A 22000-nucleotide genomic window follows, 5' to 3' on the forward strand; every position below is an offset into this window, starting at 1 on the left:
ACCAAAACCAAAATCCAAGCACACCCTATTTGTCAATACATCTAATTAGGACTGTTTGAAACTTGCTGTAGAGGCCCTTTCTGGATTTATTTATTTATTTATCATGGTACTGGAAATAATTTACACTATTTCAGCTTTGGTGTCAATGAAGTGTAAATAAATAACAAATACTCAGCTGAAATAAATAACTGGTAAGAGAAGGTTTCTTGTCACATAGGTCATTGTGACAACCTGTGTCCTGGGCAGTTTCAATGAAAGCCTGCACTGATACTTCTAATGGAGTACTCCGGCAATACCCAGATGCAGTAAATAGAAATACTAAGTTGAGACACGTGGAATGATTGCTACTCAGGAGCTGGTAACCTGGAGCTACTGTTTACCTGTTCTTTCGTTATTAGGATTAGGTTAATGGATGGTGAAAGAATTCAGGATTTTGGTAAAAGGAAAGCTATTTCTGCAGAATTAACAGGCAAACAGTGAAGCACTCTTGCGTAATATGGAAGAGTAATAATATGGATATGGTTTAGTAGAGGACTTGTTAGTATTAGGTCAGAGGTTGGACCAGGTGATCTTGGAGGTCTCTTCCAACCTAGATGATTCTGTGATAAAATCCTACTGAAATCAGGAGATTAGCAGAACTGAAACCAGTTATGAAACCCAGGATGCAGAAACATTTTAACTTACAAGACAGTTTGTAAATTCATGTTGGTCTTTATCTTCCACGTTTCAAGGCATTCTCTGAGAAACCTTGCTTTAGCCTAAGATAGAAGATATATTTTGAAACAGGTCGGTCCTTCATTTAATTTGATACAGAGATATTCAAACCCATTGCATTCAGCTCTGATTGAATAGAAGGTATCATTTTAAAAGTTACTTATTATTTCAGCCCACCTTGTTTAGCACTGAAGAACAACCTAAGAAAAAATCAATTTTCCATCAGGTGTGAAGCATTCTGGCTTTTTTTTTTTTTTAAACTCAGACATGAGTGAAAGACTTCTCTGAGTATTTCAGTGCCCAAAAGGTGGAAAGAATTTGAAAACCAGAGATTTGAAAAATTTATAAACAAGTTTCTTCTCCTGCTATTCTGATCTGCTATTGAGACTCAGGGCCAATATTTTGCCTTTCTTCCTTTTTGGTTAAGAAAAAATGTTGAAAACTACATTATTCATATATAAGGCTGCAAGGAAGTGAGCCTGAATGAATAAATTGAACAGATGTGTCACTTTCCATTATGCAGATAGAATAAATAACTATGTCTTATGCAAGTACTATCAAATTACTAACTACCCAATGCCAAAATAGTCTTGCACGAGCAGGCAGGCTCTCAGCACCCATAGTAAGCTCAGCAGCTGTAAACCTGACTCTGTGGATATGTGCTGATTTCATGCTGAACAGTTTGAGCTCTGTGTTTTTGGATTATGAAGAATAACACAGTTTGGTCTTTTGGATCTTCAGATATTTAGTTTAGTTTAGTCTCCAATAACCTGCTTGAGATGATATAATGTAAAAAAGCTGTTGTTGTTTTCACTTTAAGAAGAAAGTGAGTATCATCAGATATATCTGTTTCAGTTTGTGCTTAATTTTCTGTTTTACAGAGGATGGTGGTGGAAGTTTGCTTTTAAAACAGGAGAAGTCAGAAACAATCCCCATGTCTAGTTTAGAGAGAGATGAGCAATGAAAAATAGATTCATTGAAGTCTGCTTAAGGACCTGGTTAAAATTCTGGCTTTCTCTAACAGTAGGGAATGTGTTCTGTTACTTGCTTTCTTGGATTAGATCTGACAAATCCGTCAAAGTAAAAATACAAGTTATTTCCTTCTTGTATTTGTAACAGAGGCTGTACCAAAGCTCATAATGAATTTGTGCCTCAAAAAACATTCTTGCTAGAGTTGCAGTGTTTAAGGTGATAGGAGAAGCCTAAAGTCTTGTCTGCTTCTGGAAACATAAGTATCTCATTGCATTTTTTTTTTTTTTTAAGTTTAGGTGTGACAGAGCTAGGCTACAGGGAAAATTCCCTCTTAGTTAATTATGTTCTGTCTTTCCAATTGTCTGCAGTTAGACACAGTCATTTCCTTTTCTTCCAGCCTCATTTCTTGCTCTAACTTTTCTGTGAAATGTTAAACAGATGCTTTTTTAAGATCCAGAGGTAGATATATTCACAACACAGGTAAAGCAATTCCTGTGAACACTCTGTACTCCAGATTTTTTTTTTTTTTCCCACAGAAAACCTTAAAGTATTCCTTAGACATTTGTCACAAAATTCAACATTCTTTTGGAGAAGGTGTAAACATCCTTCAGTCCATTGGGTCTTTCACATCTGAAAAACTACCTTCAAAAGAGTTGGAAAGACTCATTTAAAAGACAAATTACTTTGACATTTTTTGTTAAGAAAGATACAGAAGTTAAGAGCGTTATTTTTGTACACTGAAATGTTACTGAAATGGGAGGAGCTACTGAAATGGCAGGAGCTGACTGTGGACCTTGTTAAAAGTATCAATCTAAAATCAGGCATTTCAGAGTGAACTATAATAGATGCAAGTAGGTTGTATACAACTGGGAATATGCATTCTCTGCAAGTCTGCACTTGTTATTATGGCATGACCTAGCTTTGACTCTGCATTGTCAATTAAAAGAAGAACTAAGTCAAGTGGAAGAGGCTATATCTGTGCGTGTAGAAATTGCCCATTCTTTCACTGTAGATTTCAAAATACTAACAATCATTGAGGATTAAATAATAACAACACTATATGAAGCCTGCAAAATGAAGCATCCACAAATAAATTCCCTGCCTCTACACTCCCATCTACACAGTTTTATTTCACCTTCTTTGCCATATATGAGACCTTTTTTAACTGTGATCCTATAGTACTTTTCTGACAGGATCTCTCCTCCATTTCATATATAAAATGGATACTGCTCATCTAGTAATCCTGTATTAACTTCATTGTTTGGCCTCTTGTACACCATTAAAGCCCTGTCTGAGGAGAGAATTTATTTCTACTTTTACTTTTTGGCAGTGACCGTTATCAAGTGTCTGAGCAATGCATAGGCTTTCTTTTATATTCACCCTGAACTTGTGATGTAAGAGGTTGATATCATTACCTTTTTATACACAGGAAAATGAAGCCCATATAGAATTAAGTTGAAACTACATACTAATTTTTGATACCTAATATGAGAAGCCTAATCTTTTATTTTTCCTCCCGTTCCTAGCTCTCCAGTATGAGTTACAGCTAGGATTTCTGCAGAATCATAAGTTTGACATCTGTAAAAAACAAAGCACAGTACTAAAGACTACTACTAAAATTATATATTTTTAATGATTACTCAGCCTTTGACAGAGGCAGGCTTAAAATCCAGTTCTCTAGTCAGCTTTCATCTGCCACAAGAAGAGTTTTCCTTTTCTTCTTGTAGAACTATTTATTTTGATACCAGACCCAGCCAAGAAACAATGTTCCAAATATATGACTATTTTCTTGAGCTCCAGGAATTTTTTCTTTCAAATCCAATCTGATACATCTTCCCTCCATCTTTCTCCTTAGCACCCAACAACTGCTTTTTTTACCCAACCAAAAGTAATTTCAGCAATATTTCATTTCGGTAAGCAGAGACTGTTTCCACAGCACAAACAGTTCAGTGTTTCAGAAGCAAATTATATTCTGCTTCTTCCCTGGCTCTCTGACAGGCCAAAGCAAAATGGAGGAATTATTGAAACACCAGAAAGTCTTTCTTAGTGGTCTACTCAATCTCATGGAAAACAAGTTTTCCCCAGCCAGCCCCACTGTCTTTTCTCTCCTTTGTCCTAGCTGTCTGTCCTTCTCCAATCCTCTCTTTTTCTGCCCCGAAGTCTCTTGTCAGTGTTACATTCAGAGATTGCTTGCAGGGTTGGAATGTGGGGGAATAAAGAACACAGAGGACATTTAGATCCCCATCCTCCAGCAGGTAGAAATACTGGCCATATGCTCTGTACTGATATCTCTGGGGGAGTTTACACTGAAAAATTGAAGAAAATTCTGCTAAATGTATGCAATCTATTTTTTTTAAATGCTTGTGACATGTTTCAATTGGACTTTGGTTCACGGAGATGAAATGTTGTCTTCTAACATAAGACCACCACCTTCCAAAAGTTCAAAAGTTCAGTGCTTCAAAATTTGATTCATGCTTCACAATATCAAAATGACCTGAGAAATTCGTACCTGAATCCTTTTGAAATCTTTAACCTGGGGGGGAGGGGTATGACGTGGGTCAAATAACAGCAGATATTTTCCTGACTTTGCATTTAGAAATGACCAAACAACTTTGGCTGAGAATTTCCAAACAAATTCAGCCTGAGGTGTACAGTCAACATGGGAACTTTAGTCTTGGTGGCTTCAGTTCATTACAGTTTTCCTGGACTTCAAACAAGATCATATAAATCGAAAGTATTATGCAATCTTAATCTTCCCCAAACCATAGTGGATCATGCAAGAGCAAGTTTTATTGGTACTTGGTTTCTTCCTTCACCCCTACAAATGGCCCCTTTCAGAGATGTGGTGATCTCTGTAAATTTGACATTAACAAATATGAAGGTGACAGAGACAGATTTTCACGCCGGTAAGAAGACTTTGCTCTATTTTTATAAAAAGTCTGGGGAAATGTCCCTAGTGATAGCTGTGAATAAATCAGTGATATAATCTGCAGATTTTATAATCTACAGGCATCAGTGGCTAGTACTTCTTCCCTTCTCCATTCCCACTCAACACACACACACACCAGGTGTAGATAGAATTCCCAAATAAAGCAGCCATTGAGATTTAATTTGTTTTCTAAAACAAATCTATGGATTAGCCAAAACAGGCCTCAGGCACAGATATTAAAAGCAAAGTGAAAAACTTGAAGTTATGGCTGAGTTATAGGGTTACTGTTACAGGGACTATATTTATCTTGATATTATTAGCATGTAGTTCAAAATGGTACTGATTTGATTTCATGCATATATAGTGTGGTACCCAATGAGTATTCACTTATCTTGACATCAGCTTTGTATTTGTCCTACAGATAAGTGAAGGCATAGTTAACCTGGATTAAAACTGCAATAAAACAAGTTTTTTGGATTTTAACTAAGTAAATAGGTGGACTGAGGTTCAGATTCTCCTATAGGGTTCATTTTCTACTGTAAACTTAGTTTAAAATTCAGATTTCACTGCTGTTTGAAACCAAGGCATCCAGCCTGAGTTAAGCACACACAGGACAGGTTTCTCTCCAGCAAAGACAGGTTATGAAGCATATCCCATATCATATGACTGCAGTGTTGGAAAACTATTAATTTGGAGAGTCAGTAAAAGAAGTTGCCAAAATTCACAGTCTCCTCTGAAGCAATCAGAAAAATAAGGTCTCAGCTCTGAACACTGTAGGCTGTTGACTTGTCGCAGATGCTGCATTTTGTTTTCTAACATTCCCACAGGCTATTGCAGTATTTCTTTTTTCTTCCTCCTCTGTTTAGTTCAGATATTCTGTGACTTTCCTTGAACACACCTGCTGTAAGAAAAGCATTCAAGGCAACTTTGTGAAATGTTGATGTAGTCATTTTTCAATTAATTATTTATGTTAACAGACGCTGAGCTTTCTAAATTCATTTCCAGGAACCTGTCCTATTTTCCCAGAGTGCCAAATTCAGTGAGCCATCTCTGAAAATCAGGAGAGATGAACCAAGTTTCAGGCTCTGCCACTGCTCTGGTAGAAGACTTTGAGCCAGGCATCTTTTGTCTCAGTTCTCTCACTTAAAAATTGCAGATAATGCTATTTTTCACCCAGCTGTGTTAAAGCACCTGAAAGTCTAGATGCAAAAGATTATATTCAAGACAAAACGTCCCTTGCTGCATAGTAAAGAAGTACATCTTGCAAAGATTTATGGTTTATAAACAATTCTGAAATCTCTGCAAGGTACTGTTTGGAGTACTGGAAGTCTATTATTAATACTTACTTATTCTGGGCTTTTTTGATACAGGCCATATTTTGCTGTGAGTTTTGCTGATGCCTCCCATGTGTTGGAAGACAGTTGGGGCATGTCTGCTTTTCACAGTTATGTCCTGAAATCCATTGTTTATGAATCAAAATTAAACAACAGCAACAAAAGCTACAGTCTCAAAAAAAAAAAAAAAAAAAGCACGCTGATGGAATTCTCAACTGATATAGAATAACATTTTGTAAAATCAATTCCTTCTAGGTGATGACAGATTTCGGAGATTAAAAGTAAATACAAATTGTATAATTCCACTTTCAATTCTGCAATTCTTCCCAGAGTAATAGACTGATTCTTTTTTTTTTTTTTTTTTTTTTAAATCTACTTGGCCTACTTCCGAGTTGTGCTGAACAACCGCTGCTTCCAAGGAATGCAAGAGTGGTACATGCTCATTAACTCTGAGCTCAGCATCTTGAGCATAAAGTTTTGTTATGTAGCCATGGATTAATTATAAATTACGATAAGTATGTTGAGTTGGTCTATGTGTTTTGTTCTATTTTAATTATGACTCATTGAATGATTTTTATGACTGTTATTTAACGCAGACTTTTCTTCTAAACAGTTGTACCACCAACCACTGTCTATGCAATAGGGCAGGATATCAATGACAACAGTTTATTCTATTCCTGGGTGTTTTCTGAATTGACACAAGTAGACACAGTCTAACGCATTAGGCCTGAATTGAGTCCTTTCTCATTTGTGGTTCTTCTGGGTAAATTTCTGTAGAAGGGGAAGAAACACTTTATGTTAAGAGATTTCTTTACATCCCACCCTGAATGGAGGATTGTAAGAGATTAGCTGTAAATTACTGATAATATGAGGATTTTATGGTAATGGGTAACAAGTTATTGTCCTGCAAGATGGTTTGGTTCACCAAGAGTTAGTACTATTTCACATTCAGAGGCTTTACTTGATCCATTCCATAACTGGGGCCTGACTTGCAAAGCTTTTAGTTCAAGAGTTGAATTTCACTGATGTGGAATCCAGGTACGCTATACAGTGTTATGCAGTACCCTCCCCTTTTTTTTTAAACCTGGTCTGAGTTTGGGGCTTTTTAGAAGCAGATAAAATCAAGTATGTTCTGCGTAGATTTATTTTTCATAGCTCAGATAAATACTCTACATATATTACTGTTGCTGAGCTACATTGCCATGGAAGCTTTAGAAACCACAAGATGAGTCAGTTGAACTCATCACAGTTTCTTTCTAGGTAAAAGTGATGTACATTCAAAGAGTTTACTGTCTTTGTTAGAAAGTAAAATATTTTTCAATTTGTACATAATTACTATTGCAAGTAAAATTATATCTAATTTGACAGTTAAGTTAAAATAATGGGAAATTAATTCTGTGAGGAGAAATAAGGCTATCTATTATTTCAAAAAAAAAACAGTGTAGGAAAGGTATAGAAATTTTGTGCACTAAAGTGTCAGATGTTATTTAAATAGCTAAAACCTTTTTTTTTTTTTTTGAGTTACATTTTATGGTCTTTGCTATTTTTCACAGAATTTAATTCAATTCTATGCAGAGAGCAGAAGGCAGGACTGCGGGGAATTCAAGTGAAGCCAGCCACAAACTGGAGCTGTTGAGAGACAGCAAAAAGCTTATGAAAATGATAATCTCAAGTGTCTTCTGCCATTTCAGGTTAATCAGATTGAACAGTCTGGTGCCGCTGAAATTGAACTATAAGCCAGGTCATATCTCAGATCTCTGTCCCCTTCTACTTTGTGGTTTTATGGAAGTCTGTAACCATCAAACAAACCTACAGTTCACCTTGTAACTTTTAACAGATACGCCTGTGGTCCTTTTCTGTTAACAGAGGGAGATATTGGCATTGCAGCAGGGCTCTGTTCCTCTGTTGGTTTTTGGGAGCTCTTTGGAGGTGCTTTGGAAAGTTGAGCTCAGTTGAAAGGTGTGCTAAAGGTTATGAATTCTCACTCCTTCTCAAGGTTGGCCAAATTCTTCTCCAGGGTGTAGAAAACTATCATTCCATGTAGCAAGAAGTGGTAGTACTTTGAAGGCTAAGCATACCTTTACTTCTTTTGTAGAATAAGTTTAGCAGATCTGCAGCGAAGTCTCACTGATAGTACATGTTAAGGAGGGAGCCTCCATCTAGCTGAGTCTGTGGGAGCTGCACTAGCCTCTTGTCTGCTGGAGACAGCTATTTGGACATCTAACATGCTATTAAAAAGCCCATGAACACATTTTATATGTTTTAGAGCTTTTTAAGTGTTATAACAACTTCACACAGTATGAACGAACATAGTTGTAATTCTAGCTGGAGTTGAGCTCATTCAGCTGGACTAGTATAATCCACAGCTCTCATTGTTCTCAGCTTTGGAAATTCAGAACATCCATTAAGTGCCAAAAACCTAAGGATACCTCTTACGTTGATACTTAGTTGGACTGGTGGATGCACTGTAGTAGCTGTGTGTTGCTTCTGTGCATCTGGACTTGTGCACGTCAGTTCACTGGATTCACAGTATGGCACTGTGATGCTGCAAACTTGGCTGCTGCATCAGTACATTGTTGCGTGGGTGGAGAGGCTTCAGCTCTCTCTTTGTAATGCTTATATGGACTTGATTGCTGTTGATGGTGAGTTACATGAAAGGAGCAGTGCAGATTCAGAGTCTCTACTGCATCTGCCTTACAGTGATCTAGACCAAAATGTTCAATAGCATGTGGCAGCCACCAATCATCCTGTGTTTTGTCAGCGTGCATATTTGCAAAATTAGAGGAAGACTTCCTGCTGTGGACTAATACGTTGAAACAATGGTCACTACTGAACTTTCACTGAACATTAATTTCTGCTGTGACTTTGTTAACATACTTAGCAAAAGGTGCCCGTTCTACCTTGAGCTATTGATTGTAATGTAGATCTGCTGCTGCTTAGCTTTGTCAGCTTTTCCTATAAAAAATGCCTGATATGCGTTTCAGTGTCATGATGAGGACGTGTGAATTGCGCTTTGTGTAAAGGCAGGTGCTTTCGGTGCTTTCATTTGACTTTCAGGATAAAGCCTGCTGGTGGTAACTCTTAGCAATTTACTATCAAATGTGCTTTTTCTTGTTTAAACTATTCTACAATGTTGATTAAATTAAAGGTCAAATGTAGCGGTCTCTTCCCATAAACCGGGGTAAGCCTTTCTGATATGAACAAGATTATTTGGATGTAGCTAGAGGAAGAATTGGATCCTATAATCTTGCTCAAGAGAGAAGTCAAAAGGTTGAAGTCCACTTAAGGATTCATGTTATCGTCAGAAACGCAAATAAAGGAGGTGGAAGTCACGAGGCTGAATGATGAATGACAGGACAGCATCCTGGCTACTCCCAAGTGATGGTATGTAGAAATCCTAGAGGGTACTTTCACGCACCAAATCTAGGGGTATCTTAAATTAGTTAGCTCACCAAACTAGTGAGTTAAACAAGCAGCTCTCCACAGTGTGTGGGATCAGGGCATTGTGAAGTCTTATCAAGATACTCCTTGAACATCAGCCTGGAGAGGGCAAATAAGGCACCATGTATTTGTACCCAAGAAACTTGCTGTGCAAGTCCTGTACCCTTTTCCCATGCAGTAGTTCCATTGACTGCAGTCCCAAAATGCATGATTTACATTTAAGCATCATCGAGCATTACATGTCATTGTTCCACTGTATTTTATGTTGAAGAGTATTAAAACTACAATACTGTAGCTTCAATTAATAAACGAAATTTCATCTTCATCATGTGTTAGTAGTAGACATCACATATTTCCTTATTATTTGTCTTCTTAGAGAACCTGTGATAGTGAAATCAGTAGATCTACATTTTATTAAACTTGCAGAGATATTTGGAAAAAATCCTTTTAAATGACAGGACACTTCAGTTACAGTCATGGCTTGAGGAACAGTGAAATAACCTTTGAATTCTGCTTCACTTGGATAGCTTGTAATGAAAGACTTTTTGTCAGTAAGCATTATATATCTGATAAGACTCTGACTTGAAATGTATGCGAAACTGAAATGAGCTGGTGTTCCTATTGATCATTGCGTACATGGTCAATACAAACTACAGAATTAATGGATTGCAAAATAATATGCTTTTGGCAGTAGTACTCCAAATTCACTATAGCTTGATCATTATAGGAAAGCACAGAGCTGTGCAATAAAATTAACACTGTTTGCACTCAGCTCCTAAGAAAGGGTTATGAAATCTGAAGAAAGATTTAAAGTGTTTTTTGTTTGTTTTTTAAGGAGTGTTGAAATTCTCATTCCTGTGCCTTTTTATTTGTGCACTTCACCTCTGTGGGAGTAGCAGCTAAGGAAGGGCAGCTGAAGCCCAACGGATTAATGAAAGGGAGGGAAAGGCAATTCCCTTTTCTCTTTGAGTGGGTTGGTGTCTTTCCTCAAAGCATGTGATGAATGTGAAAGCTATAAAGACTAAGTGAGAAGCTAAGAAGCTGGGACTTGAGAGAAAGAGTTACTTCCCAAAAGGACAGTAAAAGCAGGAATGCAGTGTCAGTGAAGCTGCTGCGAGCAAAGAATAGAATGCAAGTGAGTTACTTTTTTTTTTTTGGTGAAGATACAAAGTAAAAGCAGGGCCCCATTGGTAAAAGCAGGACAGTGGACTTAAAACTGGAAAAAGAAAAGAAATAAAAGCAAGCCAGGGGCTACATCCTGTCCATAAACTTCAAATGTTCTTTCAGCCATTTTTGAAGTGATTTTTGCTCCAGTAAAACAATAGTCCAAAGGACTGAAGATTTTTCCATATTAGTGGAAGCTTCACTGAAGTTAAAAGAAATTCAGTATGAAATTCTTACTTAATGACTCATCATATTTGGTCATTTCATTAGCCCCCAAGAGGAGGGAAAATCTGTGAGTCTGCTTGTTGTCATCTTTTAGTCTCCTAAAATGAGTAGGGATTTTTTTACTTATCTAGTTTTACGAAAGATAGTGGCCATATCATGCTTCAATATGCAACCTGAAACTCTGATTTATACACTCAGTTCTGAGTGAAAGGCACTGGCAGTACTGCTGTTCCTTTAGTTCCTGGATTCTTGCTGCTTTCTTACTGGCTGCTAAAAATTGAGCTGGGGTGAAGAACTTGGTTTGCAGTGACTGTCCAGATAGCTGAAGAGACCACAATGGTAAAAAAAAGTGTCAGTCCCGTCCAGGCCTGGGACCTGCAGCAATGATGCTCCCTCAGCAGGGTCTAGACTAGTTAATGTCCCAGGGTGGAATTTGTGGAAGGGATATCTTTTTATTTTTTTGTTTATTTGTTTGTTGCACCTAGAATAATGAGAAGAGGACATAAAAAGATAAATCAAGTACAGAAGTGCATAAAAACCAAATTAGGTTTACCTTAATTCCCAACCCTTTCCAACCACAGTTGTAGGGATCCTTGCATAGCAATGTTAACTGGTTTCCTCGTGCCTGCAGGCATGTTACCTCTGCAATTTACTCTTTAAGAATGAAAGTTTGAGTTTGCTGAGAGACGGACTCCCAGTTCCAGGAAGAAGTCTTGATGTTCTCCCAGCCCAAAGGTTAAGGCTCTAATCCATCCCCTGGAGCTAAAACAAAACAATGATAAAACTTTCCCACTACTTACAGAACATAATTGTTGTCAGAATATTTTGAAATGAATAAAGGTTACAGTTAAAAGTTTCCATTCACTTCTCTTCCCTACTGGCATGGTTGCTGCCATTGTTCTGATTTTGTGAGTACAAAATGATTCTGTAAAAACATCTTATGTCATGACACTAAACGATTACTGCTATTCACAGCTTGGGGAAACACCATCCTCCTCCTCCCTGGCATGGTGATAGTAGTCACTGCATCTGGACTTAGTGCCAGTTCTTTGTTAAGTTCCATTCAGAGTAGCTAAAAGTGCCCTATCTACCCACAAAGGGTGAAGAGTGCACAAATATGTGTACACACAAAAGTTTCTCATGGGTTCCCTTTCTCTGTTACTTTGAGTGAAAACTGAATTTATAAGATCAATTTAAAGAAATTATAGAGGAAATTACTTCTTAGATGGTGTCTAAACATTGTTCCAAGTGTCTCTGGATTACAGTTTCATGTAAGAACTTTTTCTTTCTTTTTCCTCTATTCAGATTTTGCTGTCTTTTGTATCATGGTGCTAAGAATACTGAGGAAGTCATTGAACTTCTGGGCCTGGGGAGGAAGTGAACTCTACTGTAAAGATGCAGAGGAATATCAAAGTTCCTGCATTCTCAAGCATAGACCAGGTCATTAAGAGGATAGTAGCAGTAGATGGTAGTCTAGCAAGTAGCCTAATTAGTAGATCAACAGTCTCCAGATTCCAGGGCTTTGTGTACCAAAATCATAGTTTGGCAAAAAGTGCTCTCATAAGCCCAAACTTTTGCTGCACTTCTGTCGTGTACCCATCCTTGCCTTTTTGTGGATTTATTGATTTGTAAAGATTGAGTTTAATTTTAAACAGAGAAAGGAGGAACAAAGATTTAGAAAATGGGTTGGTTTGTATTCTGTAGGACTGAAAAAGCACGCTCAGAACATAATTTCTCTTTGATTTTGGTGAGCATTTTTGCTGGCTGTAGAACTGATTCAGCCTTGAATCTTTGTGTAAAATTGCCTTTTAGGAATACTTTTTTTTTTTTTTTTTTCTTTTCAAAGAGTTGTTTTTAATACTGTGTGGTTTAGTCAGAATAATGGAAAATTTGAGTATCTGTCAGTGTGCAAAGGATATGTGTAGCTGTCTTGGTCCAAGAGCATAAACTGCCAATTTAAGACAGTACAGATAACATGATATCTTTTACTGAACAAAGAATAATTCATCTAATCTTTAATAATACATCCAGAAGAGGAATTTCTGTGTCCTGAAGCTTAAATGCTCTAAAATATTCTCATTCCAATAAAAAGTATCACATCTACCTTGTCTACTTAAACACGTTCAAAATGATGGATCGGTGGCTATTTTGGGTGCATTTTTACTGTGGTGTTATCTTAAGTCTCATTGAACTCACGCAACTCTTTGCAAAGCTATAAACATGCAGCCTTTATATGCCAAACTGTATCACAATCCCCCTTCTCTCTTTGCTCTCGTCACACTTTCAAAAGAAGTATAGTTTAAACAGAGTGCTGCATGAAGGTATTCTTGGTTTATTTTTATTATATTTTACTTTATTTTTGTCAGCTATAATACTTTTGTCAGCTAAAATACTTTCAAGAAATGAACACAGCTTTTGATGAATTTTTGATGAATTTCATGGGGGGAAAAACAGGTAGAAAATAGATATAGGCCTCTATAAAGCAATTATTATTGAAAGTGTGATATCTGGAGATATACTACGGTCATTTTTGTGTAGAGGAAAGACTGTTTAAAATCACTACAATTATCAATCACAGTGTGATTGATAACATTTGCAGGTGCCAACACTTTAATTGCAGTCTTTTTATTGTTTGCATCGCCAGTTAGCTGGATCTGTAGAGAGGTATAATAATAAATCTAGCCCACAGAGCTTACTGTGATTGCACGTGACCTACGAGCTTGTTCCACCTTGAGTAGAAGCTCAGGGCATGAGGAAATAAAAGGAGCAGGAATAAAACAGAAATAACTATTGTAGAAGGTTAGTACCTTGGTTCGTACCTTGATGATTTTACATGGCAGTATTTCCAGGGATCGGGTGTTCAAAGGCACTTAGATGCTTAAATGCAGTTACAGATTACAGTTACCAGTTATCTGGTCTTTCATCTTCGAATAGCCTCACTGAAGTAAGACGATAATATTGCCTTCTGAATAGAAATGGAATAAAAATAGGAGTTCTCTCCCTAAGAAATTTAAATAAAATACTAAAATTCTTTCCCTGAGGACCTAGCTGACAAATGTGTGACATGCAGGTCAGTGCCTAGTGTTACCGTTTGGAGGAATAGATAGTAAAATAGAGGATGTGTTCACCTTAGCTAACTTGGATTCATAGAGAGCTTGCACAAAGGATGCAAATTGGTCTCAATTACACTAACTGCATTGTCATAAGCAGAACTACTACTGCAATTTCTCTTAAGATCTCACTGGGGGAGAAGTTTTAAACTGCTGCCAGGCCTTCCTTGGAGCACTTCTAGATAGGGTCTGTCCAGGAGATGTACAGTATCAGAACGTCTCCCCCCAAAGCCTGACCTCTTTGTGGGCTATGGCATCTGGCTCTGGGCCTTCTGGAAGAGCAAACCTTGCAATGAGCTTTCATCAATTCATGATCACAAAAGGCACAGCAACTCTGCTAAGAACCTTTATAAGGTGTCTTATTTTCTTTCATCTGAAAATCTCAGAGTAGATCTGAAATTTCTTCTGGGAAAAAAAAAAAAAGCTGTTTTCCTGCTGAAGGAGAAAACAGAATTATAGTGTTTACTATGTTGACTACGAACAGGAAGTTAGAGGCAACCTGCAGGTAGATTTTTTTTTTTTTTTCTTTTTCCAATTTTCAATGAAAAATGTCAGCAACTCTGCTCCAGGAGCCTTGTGCGTCCAGAAGGGTTCAGACACACTGCACTCTTTTCTTTGCTCTTTGATAATGAACTTCTGAAGTATTCTGGTTTAAAAGTGCTTGAATAGGGAGAGATGTGTACTTTTAACTACTTTCTGGTGAATTCTGTAGCAGCAATTAATCTTTGACATTCTCAGGAGGTGTTTCGAAGTGTAATATGCAATGATCCCGTAGTGCACCTCTGTAGGATAACAGTGCACGTGTTGCTATGCAGGAGCCATTTCTAGGAAGCAAAGAAGAATCAGAAGCTGTGAGGAGTAGAGGAAGCCTGCAGCAAAGATGAAATTCAAGCAAAAAATCAGGAACAGTCCAGGAACAACCACATATGTCAAAAGTCTGTTAATGTCTGCAAGAGAGCCTGAAGTTAGTAACTGGGCAAACCCCAACTAAAGCTGAGATCAGGTATGGCAGGAGTAAAGTGGGACATCGACTATCAGTTTCAGCATTCCTGCTCATAGCAGAGAAGAAAGAGCTTAACTGCTGAGCAAGAAGCCAAGTTTGGGATGTGTAAGGAAAAACAACAGCTGCCACAAAACTGCTAGTTTTGTGATTATCATCTGTACTGCTTGCTTCTGGGCTTCTTTAGGTGAGGAACCTGTAGGGCACGCCTGCATCTGTGAGGAAGGAGCAGACGCTGCAGCCAGATTTCAGTTTGGCAGCCTGAACGTGTGCAAGTTCTGTGAGACTGGGGAAGGGAGTCTGTCTGTAAAACCAGCTACTTCCACCTACATTTATTTTGGCTCCTCTCAGTTATCCATTTCTAGATAAATTCTTTTAAACATGGTGCCAAAACAGCAAGGTGCTGGTCAATTTTTGCAAGCTGCCTGAATGACTCACCTCATTTCTCAGATTACTGACTAAATATATATTAAAAAAAAAAAAAAAAGAAGTCTAGTGGGATTGAAAGCATTTGGCAAGTCTTCCTGCAGAGCAATTCTTTGACAGTGGCTGTCAAGACAGATGTATGATGGGCTCTGCTAAATGCCAGAAGGTGTAACAGCAGTTAGGCCTACTGTGCTCGGGAGGAAGCATTGCAGCACACGCTTCCCAGGTGACAGTGCTGTGGTAACTCTGCCAGGCAGGCATGAAGTACAGGAGCCAAGGTGTGCAGCAATTTTGGAGTTTCCAGCTAAGGCTGTGGGGGTTCCCCTCACACAGGAGGATCTGGGAGATGATCCCAGAGAATACGAGTGTGAAGTATGAGAGCCTGGTGGATCCACTGGGAAGCCTCGCTTAAAGGGAGATAAGAGTGATAGGGTCTATTAATGCACCCAGTGACCCTGGAGCACCCACAGCACCCAGTATACCACACCTGGCTCTAGAACAACTACTGCTGGGGATTCCTAGCCTATGTGAGCAAACCTCATTGTTTCTGTGGGACCTGAGCAATGCTGTGAAGGGTTTTGTGAAGCCTGTCCTCAGACTGGTCATTGGAAGAGCTGGAAAGTGACCAGTTATGCTAGGCACCCTTAAATGCAAGACTTTTTTGAGAATACTTTTGGGATGAAAGGCAGTTCACTGGCTACCTATCACAGATCTGGCCCTGCATCTGTTTACTGCAGATGGCTCCCATCATTCCTTTTGATGAGGTGGGCCTGTAAAACATGAGTCTGAAATCATAATGGAGGTGGCTTGGGTTCAATTAGAGGGAATCGGGTTGGTGAACAAAGCTCTGTCAGTACATAAATGAAAAAGCTGACCTGGAGCTCCTTCACTGCTGACTGAACTAGCCCTTTCCTGTAAAGACGTGCAGTAGAGGGCACTAGTATGTTAATTTGTATTTGGTCATGCTATTTATTGGTGAATACCATATTAAACAATATAGTGAGAGCTAAAGGCTAATTAATAGTATAGTGTACTATAAGAATGTGTTATTCTTTAGAGAAATAGGTTGATTACTCATAAGTGAATTATTGACTGTCATCTCTGGTGTGCAACCTTCTTCTGAACTTTGGGCTGAATTTCTAAATAAAGCTCTGTTGAGAAACAGGGATTTCAGTGAGCTGATATGAACATTTCGCTAGCTTACATACTGAAATTGCTGATGAGCTCTCAGCGACAGGTGTGGGCACAATTCAATTAAGACAGCTGAGGGAAAGATTCTGCTAGGAAGAATGTTCTTGTATGTAATTTTAGTATAACTCTAGAGAGCAAAATACAGGACAAAAGGCTACTTAATTGTTCCAGTAAGTATGCAAAATTTACTAGCTATTAAAGATAAAGGATGTAGCTGATGGACAAGAAGTAATACCTTGCTTGATATACTTCTAAAGAAGCATCCCAACAGGAGTCTCCTAAGCTGCAAATACTTGAGTCAGGTTGCTTGGAGGAAAGCATGTCAGAAAGTTGGCTGGCTAACAGAATTGTATGATACAAAGTCATGAAAAGTATGATACAGGTCAGTGATTCACATTCAGCAGTTCTTTGATAGCTGGATTTTCCATTGTTTCAGGATGGCTCTGAATACTTGTGAAAAAGGTTTGCTAGCCTATTTTGTTGTAAATGTGCCCAGGTTTCAGCAACTCTGTAATAAACATTTCCTACAAATAAACAAATGAGCAAATAAGGTTCCTGTTCATTATAAGTCTCTGCAAGGGCAACATTCAAAATAATCCAGACAGTTTGCTCTTAAACAGATCCTTCTTGCCCAGAATTGTAATATGCTAATCTAGGATGGGAAAGTTCCACCCCTGGCTATTGTTCTTTTCTAAGAAAATGGCAATAAATAAGCTGGAGTTAAAAAAAAATAAAAATAAAAAAATAGAGAAATATAGGCTGGCACCATTCTCAAGAATTAGAAGTAACTTAGTACAACCTGGGGGAAAAAATAAAGTTGGAACTTGGTAAATTTCTATGCAAAGACACTAGAAAGGGGACATCCTTCCATCTGGATTTTTCCCATCTCTCATTGTTTTTCTTTTCATTTACTGAAAATTTGAGTACCTTCATTTGTCTTCATAAATCTGTTAAAAACATTTAAGATTATTATATTCACAGCACTGTGGTTTTGGCAGAGGTTAGTGTCAGAATTCGGTAAGTATTGTTCAATTTGCATCTCTGCATCATGTTTTGATATCCTAGGGTCTTTTCTTTTCCCCATTTCCAGCAACTTTTTGTCCTGTTAAATTCTTAATTCTTTGTCCAGCTCAAATTCTGTGAGATGAGGTCAGTGTTTCAATAAGTGATGTTAAGCCCTTAGCTTCAGCATCCAGAATTCTATACTGTAAAGAATACATATTTGAGTTTCCTGTGTCAGTGTATGTGTCCTCACATACATGTTCTCCTTTTCTGCATAATAGCCAGCTAAGAGGATTTTCATAATTCAGAGTAAAAGAGGAATGATGAAAATTTCTTTTGTAGATATAAATGAAAAATCAGACAAGGTATTTTCTGTCATATTACAACCATGATCAAACTGGCACTTAATTTTATTCAAATCCTTTGAATTCAGTGAGTCACACTTATAGCTGATATAATTTCAGAAAAAAAAAAAAAACAAACAAACGTAAAAACAGCCAAAAAATTATACAGTTTTAATACACATTATACTAATTTTAACACAAAGGCTTTGTCCTCTGCCTGCATGAATTATGTAATCACAAACAGCAGTTCAGACACTATTTACAGCTGATTAGTGAGAAGGGCACCAGTCTGTCACTCAGGCGGGAGTGGGAGAAGAAACCTAGTGAGGACCATTTCCTGGTGTGAGGGAGTAGGAAAGAGGAATATGTATGAGTGGAGAGAATGGTGAAAGGTCTGTCTTGCCGAACTAAAAGGTCATTTGGGACCACTCTTACTGGGCATTCTTAGAGAAAAAAACTAAGTTGAACAGATTTTAACATCAACATTACGGATATGTTTAAAAAAAAACAAAAAACTTATTTTTGGAAACAAAGCTAGCTTTAGGAATCTAGAATTAAAGGAATAGAGGGTGCAGTAACAGGATGAAGAGAAGTTATAGAAATGTTCAGCCCTGGTCTTATGATCACGTTGACTTTGTCAACACTGTTTTCATTTTCATCACAGTTACTAGCAATTTGAGTAATTCGTTTTAATTAGTCCTTAATATGTGCATACTTTGGAATGGAAAAACATTCGCGATGGTTTAACTATGTCTGCACTTAAACTGTGATTAGCTAATAATTTTTCCTATTTATGTCCTTACTCATTTCTCTTTATTAGTTATAAAAAATCTCCCCTTTACATATATGAACAAAACAACAATGGGCCTCATAGTAAAAACTGTACCATGTCATTGTAGGTCTTAACACAAAAACTCATGAAGCAGAGGTGGTTAGAGAAAGGCAACAGCATAATTTGATCTTTGTTTTGTTTTTATCATTGACTAGTACGACTACAAGGAAATCCTTTAACCTTTCCTGCTCCAGCAACAAGTCAAGTTTACACATAGAGTTATACCTGTCCTCAGCAATATTAAGCTTTATAAATTTCTTTAAGCTGCTTTGACCAATTCATTTAAGTGCAAAGCATGACTGGAGAAAAGTCCACTTTTAGTATTTTCCAGGACTGAAATGAATATTGGGGGTGATTTAAAAAACAAACAAACAAAAAACACAGCATGAACACTATCCAGTATCCTGGAGGAATATTCTGTAAGTTCCCTGTATGCTTTATTATCCTTACTTTCCCCAAGGAAAGAAAGGTAATATGTTAAAAAGTAGGATGTTTGGCCAATTTATTTTAGAGGAAAGCAGAAATGAAAAGAATAGAAGAAAGCAAAATGCTGAAAACTAGGACAATTCTACCAAAAGTAGGACAGCTTACTGCACATTAAGTACCTTTGGCTTATGCATATTGTATCACGCTTACTTTACACACACAATTAGTCCCAGTGACTTCAAAGTGGGACTTCCCACATGAGTTGAGAATGATTTATCCTGCATGATAAAGCTGTAGTAGTATATGAAAATCAAACAGGGTCAGAATACATACTCATCATGAGAATAATCTGGAGAACAGATATAACTGGTTGAGCTCATGTTTAAAAAAGAAAAGTCACTGGCACTTAGTTTAGAGATCAAATTAGAGGAGAAAAACATAGATTAATGATGCTGGAGCAGGTTACACAGACTAACATTCAAGATCTGAGCAGCTGAACTTCAGCTCCTCATTGCTTCTTCATCAGACTTTGTTGTTGTTGTTGTTTAATACAGTAAAGAATAACTGAGTTTTAAGTGTTGTAATGGCATTCTGAGGAATCATAGAATGATGTCGATTGGAAGGGACCTTAAAGAACATCTAGTTCCAAGTCTCCTGCCATGGGCAGGGACACCTCCCACTAGACCAGGTTGCCCAAACCCCATCCAACCTAGCCTTGAACCTCCAACGATGGAGCATTCACAGCTCCTTTGGGCAACCTCTTCCAGTGCCGCCCCTCCCTCTCCCCCCCCGCCCCCCCCAAGTGTAGAATTTCTTCCTTGTATCTAATCTAAATCTACCTTCTTTTAGTTTAAAGCCATTACTCCTTGCCCACTCACTACACTCCCTGACAAAGAGTCCCTCTACAGCTTTCCTGCAGCCCCCCCGTTAGGTATTGGAAGGCTGCTATAAGGTCTCCCTGGAGCCTTCTCTTCTCCAGGCTGAATAACCCCAACTCCCTCAGCCTGTCTTCATAGGAGAGGTGCTCCAGCCCTCTGATCAGTCTCATGGACCCCTCTGGACTCACTCCAGCAGGTCCATATCCTTCTTGTGCTGGGGACCCCACTTCTTAATGTAGTTTTTAATTAGAATGTTGGTAAGAACAGTAAATAGCTTGAAGTAAGGTAGAGTCGTTAACTGAGAAGATTTGAAGTTTGACTCATTGATACAAAAATGTTTGACCTGTTACCCCGAAGGATACAACAGGCAATGTGAAAATATCTGTCCTGAAATTGGTGCTCGTGTTATTCCTAAGTCCTGTTTATTATTCAGAGACATTATTTGGATAAAAGCCCTATGCTCTGCATCTCAGGTCCCTATCTGCAAAATACCATAGTCAACAGAGCAATGCTTTAAGTGAAGCTATGCTATGTTTTATGCAGTATCAGGCCCTGAGGGCACTGATAGACTTTAAGAGCTATGAGCAGACTCACCTGGGATCCACACCCAGGAGTTCCACTTCAGCTGGGGTCTCCATGGCCTGTCTGCCCTGTGTTGCAGGGGTGGGGTGCCTTTGTCCATCCCTGCCTCTTGCTGTCCTGATTTACAGTTCATCCTCCTTGGATGGGCCTGGAGCCTAGGCTTCAGGCAGCTTGCCTCTGGCCCTGTCTCTGGGTTGGACCTCAGACTTCTGATAGGTATTTCTGTCTTCCAGACCTGGCTCATTACCTTGCCTTGTCTGGGACTGTTAGTGTGGACCTGCTTTTTTCACCCCCCCTGGCCTTGTAGGACTTCATGTATTGGCAAGGGTATGCATGGACCTGGTTCCCCTCTCATGCCCCCTCATAGGGCAGCCCCACTCCTTCAGTTTCCTGATGTGTAGGCCTTTATGCAAGGATCACCTTATCTTTGCTGTACCAAAAATTGTCCAATGCTTTGGTGTTATCTCCTGGAATTACTATTCTCTGTTATTCTCCATAGAAGGGAAAGCTTAAAGTCTGCTGACTTGCTGGCTTCTATAGGACAAGGGCCCTGCCAAATATGCTCTTCTTACCCATGTTAAGAAAATGTTTAATAGGTGTCTCAACAGAGAAAATCTTCTAGGTACTATGCATAACTTAACATTATCATTTTTGTGCATGCCAAGCAACAATACCATCCCTCTCTCCTGCCCCCCCTGCCCAGAGGGACTTCCTTAGGACTGAAGTAGAGCTAGAAATCTAGCATGATACAAAGGCTGCTTTATGACACAGCTTCTAAACCCCTTTATCCTACTCTATTTAAAAATTAGCTTACGTAGGTATTTCTATGATTTTTTAGGAGTTATGCTGATAAATTTCATAAAATGCCTGTGCAAAAAGTATGTGGGAGAGTGAAGGTGAGGGCATATTAGTATGCAGAAACTTAATATAACTAGTATACTACTACCTCTCTTTGAAATAAAAAGACATACGTGCAAGCAAGGCCTGCTTTGCCTGTCTGTCTGAACCAGTGATATTCCAGTTCTGTTTGACTTGCCAGAAATGATGCTTTCAATTGGCAGGAAGAAAGAAACAGCATTCTTCTACAAGATTATCTGTAGATATAATTTTAAGGAGTAAATTTCCCTCCATCTGTGTCCGAAACAAATGTAAGCATTCAAACAGAATGCTATGCTATGCTATGCACAGAAACTATGCTCTTCCTTAATCTAAGTTTGAAAGATTTAATAAAATATCCAAATGAGTTAAGAAAAGAAAGTTGGTGGCTGGGAAGAGAGCTCTCAGAGGAAGGAAATGGAAGTCAGTATCTTCTGAAACATCATTTACATTTGAGAAGTGATGTAGACAAAATTAGGTTCCCCTGAAAACATCTAAGAGATTGAAAGAACAATGTCGGTCCTCTCAAAACAAACAAAAACCAGAAAGGCTGA

The 22000-nt window shown here is 38.3% G+C and overlaps 1 long non-coding RNA gene across 3 annotated transcripts in view; it reads left to right on the plus strand.

Annotated features, from left to right (window-relative positions):
* Window positions 1-22000, plus strand: part of LOC106030880 (uncharacterized) — a 48209-nt gene that overhangs the window by 9574 nt on the left and 16635 nt on the right. The gene's annotated exons all lie outside the window — the stretch shown is intronic.

This window comes from Anser cygnoides, chromosome 1, assembly GCF_040182565.1.
Source record: "Anser cygnoides isolate HZ-2024a breed goose chromosome 1, Taihu_goose_T2T_genome, whole genome shotgun sequence".
Taxonomy (NCBI): domain Eukaryota; kingdom Metazoa; phylum Chordata; class Aves; order Anseriformes; family Anatidae; genus Anser; species Anser cygnoides.